Source organism: Mastomys coucha, unplaced genomic scaffold (assembly GCF_008632895.1).
Source record: "Mastomys coucha isolate ucsf_1 unplaced genomic scaffold, UCSF_Mcou_1 pScaffold18, whole genome shotgun sequence".
NCBI classification, from domain to species: domain Eukaryota; kingdom Metazoa; phylum Chordata; class Mammalia; order Rodentia; family Muridae; genus Mastomys; species Mastomys coucha.
In genome coordinates, this window is record NW_022196900.1 from 24,915,706 (window position 1) to 24,925,357 (window position 9,652).

Here is a 9,652-nt window from a genome sequence, read left to right on the forward strand (position 1 = left end):
AACAGGGTTAGCTCATGAAAGACGCACTCACTCCAGGCGCTCAGCCAGCTAACGGACCATTTGCATACAATTTATAGTGAAGAAAAAAAAAGTAGGAATTCCAGCTCCCTCCGCCCCCGCAGAGTAGTTGTTAGCGAAGTGTGATTTTTGCATTGCTCCACAAACAAGAATTCTAATTGTGAAACAGAAGCCTTGGGAGCAGGGATAAGAGGGAACTGGATCCTGGCTCTGCTCCTGGACTAGAGCAAGCTGGAAACAAGACCTGGGGCTCCCTTGGGCTCTGGGCAGCAGCTGCGGGGTGGCACCTCAGAGAAAGCCCGAGGGCTGAACCCAGTTCCTGGAAAGAGGAGATCGAGGAGGGCTGAGCAAGCCCGGGGCAGTTCAGGTTTCTTTTGGCCAGCTTGGAGATAACCCAAGATTAGTTCTCAGCAGGTGGCAACCATACTGGGAGCTTAGAAGAGCGAGCTTTCCTGAAGCGGGACCCAGCCATGCCCAGCTGCCTGGAGGAATCTTTATCCAGATCCCAATGTTCCTGCAGGAGTCACTTTTTGACGTTGTTTATGCCACATGCTAAGTGCCTTCTACTTAGTAGGGTCTACTAAGTAGGGTGATTCCTGAGTTTCCAGTGTACTTAGATATTTAGATGCTGGTGCCGAGTGAAGACTTTTTTTTTTTTTTTTGAGAAGCACTCATACATTTCAAAAGGTAACAGCTTCATCTTTGAGGTTTAAGTCCTCTGTTAGCATGTTAAAGTATCGCCAGGGCACCAGGGACCATGCTCATGGTACTTCTGGGCTTGTTTGGGACAGTGCTTGTACCCTGCAATTTAGAGAAGCAGTTGAATGCCATCTGGGAACTGTGCCTGGGAAGCATTTAGAACTCATGGCTCCATGACACACGAGTGACCAGAAACAGTGAGTGATACTTAAGTAGGAAACTGTCACACATTAGCACAGACACAGCCGCTTTGTTGGACTGTGGGAAATGCATCTTTCTGATCCGTAATTTAGAAGAGACTTCTGATGTTTTAATTAGCAGCTAGTCAGAAATTTCAACTATCCACTTCCTGGTTGGTACCATCTTTCAGCCTTCATCATAACATTTAGTTTCGATTTCTCCGGTAGAATAAAGCAAGACAAAATTAGGCTATCCCTATGGTAGCACTGATTCCAGGACTCTAAGACTCTCTGCTTAAGTGATCCCCCCACACCCCTCAGATATCAAGAACACCCATAAATAGTCATGTCATAAAACGACTCATTTGAACTTTTAAACCATTTGGGCTGATTCAGATGTTGGTTGCTTTGGGAATTTTTTTCATTCTGCATGTTAGCCAAACATATTTCAGTGGCACGAGCCTGTCTTTCCACCAATAGTGAATGCTTCCATGCCTCTAGGCTTTCCTAAGTGGACCCAGGATACCTCTTCTCAGTTAGCAAATTAAAGTGTTAGACGTGTATTTACTCCATGTGTCCTATGAGCTCTGTTTATACACAATATATAATCAATTTATTTGTAACAAATTACTTATATCTGAACAAGGTAAGTTGAGAGAGTCTTCTAAAAACCTGTGTGATTAATAGGGTTTCTAAGAATGTTCCAGACTGAGGTCCCTGGCCCCCAACAATTCTTAGTGTTCTATAGAGTCAATCATGAATTCCCAGCTACCACAAACTGCTTAACCTGTTAGTGGAAAGCAAAACCAAATGGGAGGCCCTGAGGACAGAAACAGCCACTGATCCTGACACATAAGAATAAAACCATCAGCTGTCACAGAAGTGTGTCACATGGCACCTGAGGCATATCTTTTTCCCCATTCATTTATTTATTTACTCCACATCCCAATATCCACCCCCTCTCTTCCCAGTGCCCCTCCCACAGCTCTTCTCCCCATTCTCCCATCCCTTTCCCCTGGGAAGGGGAGGCGGGCCCTGGGTGTCACCCCATCCTGGCACATCAAATCTCTGTAGGTGAGTTTTCTCCCACTGAGGCCAGACAAGGTGGTCTAGCTAGAGGAATGGGATACACAGACAAGAAACAGATTTAGAGACAGCCCCTGCACCAGTTGTGGAAAGAGGGACACAAGAAGCCCAAGCTGCACATCTGCTACATATGTGTGAGGGGCCTCATCTAGCCCATGCTGTCCCCTTGGCTAGTGATTCAGACTCTTCTTTACTGCAATCTACTGGTAAAATGAGTGTTCAGCAGGTTACAGAGGCTCATTCCTTTGTAATCCTGGCATTTGAGAGGTTCTGGCATTTGAGAGGTTCAGGATCACCGTAAGTCTGAGGCCAGCCTGGGCTGTAGACTGAAACCTTCTCTCAAAGACAAATAGAATCAACCAAACAAAAAAAAAAAACCCAAGAACAAACAAGAACAAGAGACCCTTTCACTACCAACAAGAACGTTTTCTCCAAAAGTGCTGTGAGACATCATAATTCTAGCTATACCTTGGCCTTACAGGAAGACTGCTCAGACTGGCCTTGTTCTGTCCCCCTCGACTAGTTATATTTTTGCATATAGTAATTATACTGAAAAATTAACCTCCCCGGACAGTGGTGGTGTATGCCTTTGATCCCAGCACTTGGGAGGCAGAGGCAGGTGGATTTCTGAGTTCGAGGGCAGCCTGGTCTACAGAGTGAGTTCCAGGACAGCCTGGGCTACACAGAGAAACCCTGCCTCGAAAAACCAAAAAAAAAAAAAAAAGTAATTATACTGAGTAATGAGGCTGTTTCCACAGTGCACATATATTGATATTCAGTCTCTTAATGCCTTTCCTACCCTTGCCCTCCATATCCCTGACTGTCATCCTCCATTTACTTGTTTCTCTCTCCTAATCTGCATATGCAAGAGAAACATCTGGTGTTTGTCTTCGGTGAGTAAGTTTAGCTTATTTCACTTAGCACGGTGATCTCCAGTTCCATCTATTTTTCTGCAAATGACATAGCTGTATTTTTTCTTTATGTCTGAATGAAACTCCTCTGGGTGTAGCTACTGCCTTCTCCTCCTCCTCCTCTCATCTGTTGATGACACACACATGGACTGTGAATGGTTCCATGATCAACATGGCTATTCCAGTATCTCCACAGTAAGCTGACTCTGATATTTTAGGCTAACTGCCATATGTCAGCCCTACCTTCATCTACTGAACGCCCCCTCCCCCGCACATAGATTTTCACAGTTATTGGGTGAATTGGATTCACATTCCCATTAGCAGCATAAGACACCCTTGCTAATAACTATTGAGTTTTGTTTTCTTGAGGATAACCATTCTGACTGGGGTCAGATGGATCCTTCAAGCAGTTTGGATGTTTGTTTCCCTGATGGAGAAGGAGGCTAATTGGTTCCCATTATTTATTGCTAGTTATTTTATTCTTTTGGGAACTGTCTGTTTAGCTCTTTTGCCCATATGCTGATTGAATTTGTTCTTTTGGATTTTGTAAAAAGATTTTTGTACATTGTGGAAATTAATTCCTATAAGATGAATAGTCAGTGAGTATTTTCTCCCTTGCCATAGGTTGTTTATTCCCTTGGGTAACTAACACTTCTATTTGATATGCAAGAGGTCTTCATGGTCATCTAATGGCCATTGAATTCCATTCGAAGCTTCCATTCTGTGCAAATGGGTCCGTGTAGATCGTGTGCTCTTCAGGACATAAGCTTTTACTTGTGCTGAAATTTACTTAATCCCTTTATTTCCACCCCTCACAACCATTTGCCATTGTTAAAAGCAATGACATGATGGAATTTGCAGGCAAGTGGGTGGAACTAGAAAATAGCATCTTGAGTGGGGTAACCTAAATCCAGAAAGAAAAACATGGTTATGTATTCACATATAAGTGGACATTAGCTCTTAAAGCCACAATCTTCAGACCCAAGCAGGCTAAGTAACAAGAATAGCTCAGAGGGAGACACATGGATCTCTCTGGGAAGAAAAAATAGAATAGATTTTGCAGGTAGACTGGGAATGGGTCAGGATGGAAAGAGGAGGGATCAGGCTGGGGGTGGGTGGATAGGAGGGAGGAAGGGAGAGAGTATTGGGAGAGATAATTGGAATTTGGGCGCATCTGGGTGGTGATGTTGAAACCTAGTGCAGTAGAAACTCCCTGGAGTCTGTGAGAATGACCCTAGTGAAGTCCTCTAGTAATGGGGCATAAAGTGCGTGAGCTGGCCATCTTCTATAACAAGGCAAGGCTCCTAGTCTTGATCAGTGCCTAGTAACCTGCTTTCTTTTTTTACCCTTAATTTCTTTCTTTATTCACTTTACCTCCCTATGTGCAGCCCCCCCTTTCCTCCCAGTGTAACACTCACACAGCCACTCCTTCTACCTGCCTCCCCTTCTCCTCTGAGAAGGGGGATTCCTCTCTCCCTCCCATATCAACTCACCCTGGCACGTCAAGTCACTGTAGGACTAGGTTCGTCCTTTCCCACTGAGGCCAGACAAGGCAGCCCAGTTAAGGGCTTGGGATTCACAGGCAGCAGCCTGCTTTTTTTCTAGCACCCAGTGCACATGTGTGGCACTGCCTCCATTGGTATGGGCCTTCCCACATCAATCATTAAGAGAATAGCTCAAGGATTTGTCTATAGACCAATTTCGTGGAGGCATTTTCTTAGTTAAGATTCTTTCCTCCTAGATACGTGTAGGTTTATGTCAAGAAGACAAGACGTGATGACTGATTGCTCCAAAAACAGACAAAACATAAATAACAACAAAAATGTATCCACACACATAGCCCAGCTCTGTCAGCATAGGCATCACTTTCACACCGTGTAATTCTCCATGTGTATGCATACCTAATATTCCTTCCTAGACCCCAGGTTTCCTGTGGATCTATGACTAGTGCTGTTTCTCCTGTGTCTAGTAAAGAGACTTGGACATTACAGAAGTTCAGTAAGTAGTAGTCAAATATGTGATGGAGGGATACATGAAGATTTGACATACTGTGTTTTATAATTAGTCCTTTCCTCTTTCTACCCACAGAACATAAAGGGGGACTGGATTATACTGTCAAACACATTCATTGCACACATGAAGAAAGAGGACTCAGCACGGAGAAATGACTAGCCATAGGCCACTATGGATGCTGCCCATCACCATTTTAGTCAGAACTGAGCCCCCCAAATCTACCAGGCTTTAAGGCAGAGGATGCTTATGGAAATTAATAGCCATTAATCTTCTCATTTGGCAAGGTTACCTTTTGGCATCTGATCTTGCATGGGTATATCCTTTTCAGTACTGTGAGAATTTTTTTTTCCATGTGAGAGGGTCGAAAGAAGGCTTGTAAACACCACCTCTGCACATCAGTCCCTGCCAAGGACTGACTTTGTTATTGCTTGCTCTTCTCATTCATGAGTTGCTAGTGGAGGCTGTGGCTGGAGGCCAAAGGGAGTATAGAGGATTGCCCCAGGTGAGATCACTCTCATTTTCATAATGGTCTATTACATTTTTTTCCCAGATGGACTAGACAGTGAGTAGAATATTGGCCTAGTTTCCTCAAGGACTAGTTTCCTTGAGGAAATCAAGTGATCACCTCTGGCTTCCAACTCTGTTCTCCTGTGCTACCCCTAGCCCTGTCCACATCCTAGACTCAAGTGGATTGTGATGAATGGTGATGGAGCCTGAGTATGGTGACTTAGCATGCCAAAACTCATCTCAAAGATTCATGTAACTCTACAATGGCCAGAAGTCTTCTCAAACAACTGGCAAGAGCTTAGATTCAGTGCAGACTGTCATTCATTCCATTAAAATCATTGCTTAGTATCAACTTTTCCCATCTTGTCTACACATCATCTTCATTGGTTCCTCTATTTCACCTCTTCTCACTCTCCTACACATCAAAGGAGACCACCAACCAATCATCAAAAAATCAAAACTCCCAACCCCTCAAAGATGTTCCTGAATGGAAAGCAAGACAGATGGGCATTTGGCTGAAAGAAAAAGATAGGTCAGGTACTCAAGTAACCAAGAAGTCAGTTGTGTGGTTGGAACAGCATAAAAAGAACTTGATTTGGTATTGAGTTCTAGCTCCAGCGGTGTTTTATTGACTGTGTGACTTTGGGAATATCTTTTGCACCAACTAACTCTGTATGTCTTGGTATCAAATGGGTACTTACTAAGGACATTAGAAGCCCAAATATTTTAAGTTAAAATTTAAAGAAATAATTTAGAAGCCTGAGCATCCTTTTCCATCCAATTTGCTAGAAGGAACTGTTTTTGGTTTTATGATAAATTATATTTTTAAGTTTTATTTTGTAGTGTTTCTTCTGAGACTATTTCCAGAGCTCTTGCACCCAGATAAGAGGACTTCTCCTCTACCTTCATTTACACTACCATTTTTCTTTCTTAGCACATCACATGTATAGTCTCTCCTTTGGCTCCTTGCTCTACTAGACCACACACTGGCAGACACTGTGTCTTGATGTCTATTAGCAGAGCTGTTTTTAACTAGCATCTGTTTATGGCCAATGTCCTGATATTTGTTAATAATTTGTTAATAATTTTGCATATCATTCATGTTTAGAATAGCACATAGCATATATTTTGGAGGTGAACAATGAAACCATTGTTTAAATTATTTTCTTGATACTTACAGTGCTAAATGTTATCACTGATTTCCTTGTCCATTTTCTCAGCCATTCTGTGACAGTACCTTGAAGGCAGGCAGCATTTTTCCTACTGTACATGCCCAAACCACAGGAAGTCCATTCATGTTTCCACAAAAATGACTGGCACACCCATTGGCTGGCTTCATGATAACAAATATGGTAAAGACATAAGTTTGGCACAGTCAGTCTTGGGTTCCATTCAGCTTGAATATTTAGAAGGTAAATCATCCCAAGGAAAAACATGTTCCTCTCTCAAGCACTCTCTCTCTCTCTCTCTCTCTCTCTCTCTCTCTCTCTCTCTCTCTCTCTTTCTCTCTTTCTCTCTTTCTTCCTTTTTTCTTTCTTTTTTCTTTCTCCCTCCCTCCTTCCCTCCCTTCCTCCTTCCCTCCTTCCCTCCCTCTCTCCTTTCTTTCTTTCTTTCTTTCTTTCTTTCTTTCTTTCTTTCTTTCTTTCTTTCTTTCTTTCTTTCCTTCTTCTTTCTTTCAGAATCAAATAAAAATCTACACCTCTAGTAGCTCCCAGGGTTGGTATGAAGATCATATAAAGGTGTGTGAGAGAAAATACTCTTCAAACTAGTGCCCTATGATGGGTTCTTAATGTTGATGTTGAATGATGTATTTGACCTCTTACCTCCCTGTTAAAATTCAGTTGAAGCATCCTTTGTCATAGCTGTGTTGTTATGAAAGTGCCACTCCAATCTTAGCTCTTCATGGATTAACAGTGGGGAGAAGGATGTTGAAATCCATTGTATTATTTTGCTCACATTTTAAAACAAAATTTTTTCAGAATCTGGGGAGACAGAGAGTAAGACATTAATAGAGACCAGATTGGCAAAGGCCAAGCCAGAAGTTGTAGAGTTCTGTATTCCTTACAGAGATGGGCGGGATGCGATTTTGGTCATGTTCATTGCTCTGAACCCAGGTTGTGGTGATGAGTACAAGTGAGTCAAACCATCTTGAGCTTAGCATAGGTCGTAGGAATGCACAGCTTTGAAATCAAGATAGATTGAAGTTCTTTGCTTGATTTCCCACAGCTGAGTGAGATACATGTGAAGAAGTGTGATTTGTCATTTTTTCTCTCCTATTATTTTTTTTTCTTAGATTTCTTCTGTGGACAGCAAAAGATAACAGTGGCTAACACTTATAGAGTTGTTATTGTGATTTAGGTACTACTTGGATTGTTTATATGTACTAAATCTTCAGTTCTTTACTATGAGCCCATTGGATTGAGTCTATCTTTATTCATTTCAAATTATAGTTATGAGGAAAAAATACTGTGGTAGATGGGTAAGACATAGCAATGAAAGAATTCAAATCCACCAAGTGGATTCCAGTTCCAAAATTTTAACAATATTGGGGGTGTATATATACATGTATATGTATATATAAATACATGTATGTATATATATAAATACATATATATATATAATTGACAATCACCCAAAGCCAATGATGATATTTTTGAGTTCAAGTGTTTTATGCTGAGTGATTATGGAGTCTGAGCATGGTGATCTAATGAGGGGAATTTGGCTATGTTACTTTGTCCTCTTGAGCAACATTACTGCCTGTGCTAATTCTAAAATTGTGTAGCTATGTAGCACAATCTTAGTTCCAATCCTAATTCAACCACTATTCTTGAATAGGAAGGGGACTCAAGGTGAGTTATTCATTTTCCTAGATTCCTTGGTTGTAAAATGACTGATGTTTCTTGACATTATTCTTACAGGTAAAAACAACACTGCCAAATGCCTATGTTATTTCTTGTTATTCTGGGGCTATTGGCTATTAGAAATCACAGACTTAGTCTGTTCAGAGGGTTTCCTTTTTCCTTTTCTTTTTTCCTTATTTGTATTTGGAAAAGATCATCTTGGTCCCACATTCTAGAAATGTGCACATTCATGTATGAAAAGTTAATAAATAAACAAGAAAATAAATAAAATATACATATTTCCTTTTCAGACAGGCTAATGAAGATCACTGCTTGGTCGATTTGTAGTGATCACTCTTTTTACACAGCTTTCATGAATTACCCCTCTTTTTTGCTACACATATAAAACACACACACACACACTCACACACACTTGTGTGCCCATGGAGTTTACCAGAGGCAAGAACATATAAAAATGAATACCTTCCTGCAAGGATGTTCAATGTTGCTCCGAGAGATTAATATCTGGGAGAAATATTATGAATTGCCTTTGAAAAATTAAGCTCCCCTGACAGTGGTGGTGTATGCCTTTAATCCCAGCACTTGGGAGGCAGAGGCAGGCAGATTTCTGAGTTCGAGGCCAACCTGGGCTACAGAGTGAGTTCCAGGACAGCCAGGGCTACACAGAGAAACCCTGTCTCAAAAAAAAAAAAAATTAAACTCCCTTTGCCTGCCCTCCAACAGCAACAGAAATAGAAGAGATTCAAGATCAAGATTACTGCTCTTTCATTGTTTTCTAAGTAGTATGTTTCCCCCATTCAGAGTCAGCTGATTTCAGCTAACCCAGAAATAAAATCTCCTTCAGCAGGACCCAGGGGTTGGTGGACTAGCCTCACATAGCTATTCAAATCACTCCTCTTCTCTGTGGGGAGCATCCTAGGCTGGCTCTCTGTTCTGACTAAGCATCCTTACTTGTACCTGTTGCCCACCTGCTATGGTCTGAATATGCTTTCTTCACTCCTGTCCTCCAACTCATGTTAAAATCTGGTTGTACTGTGCCAGTGTTGGTGGGTGTTTGGGACATGGGGGTAAAGGCTTCATAAATTGATTCAAGTTTATTTTACATGGGGATAGATGAGCCATTGGGAGAGTTCAGCCTTTCCCCTTTCCCAGGGCTGCTTGGCCTCTTGCCTTCTACCTTATTGGAAGTATCACAATCACAACCCCTCACAAGAAGTAAAATACATATGCCAACTCCTGGTTCTTAAACTTTTCAGCCTGTGGAATCACAAGTCAAAGTAAGTGCGCTCTCTAAGTTACCCAGTGAGGAATCTTGAGAATTGAGAATTGCCATGGATGTAATTGTATGCATCCCATTAGAGGAAGTTACAGTGGGTAT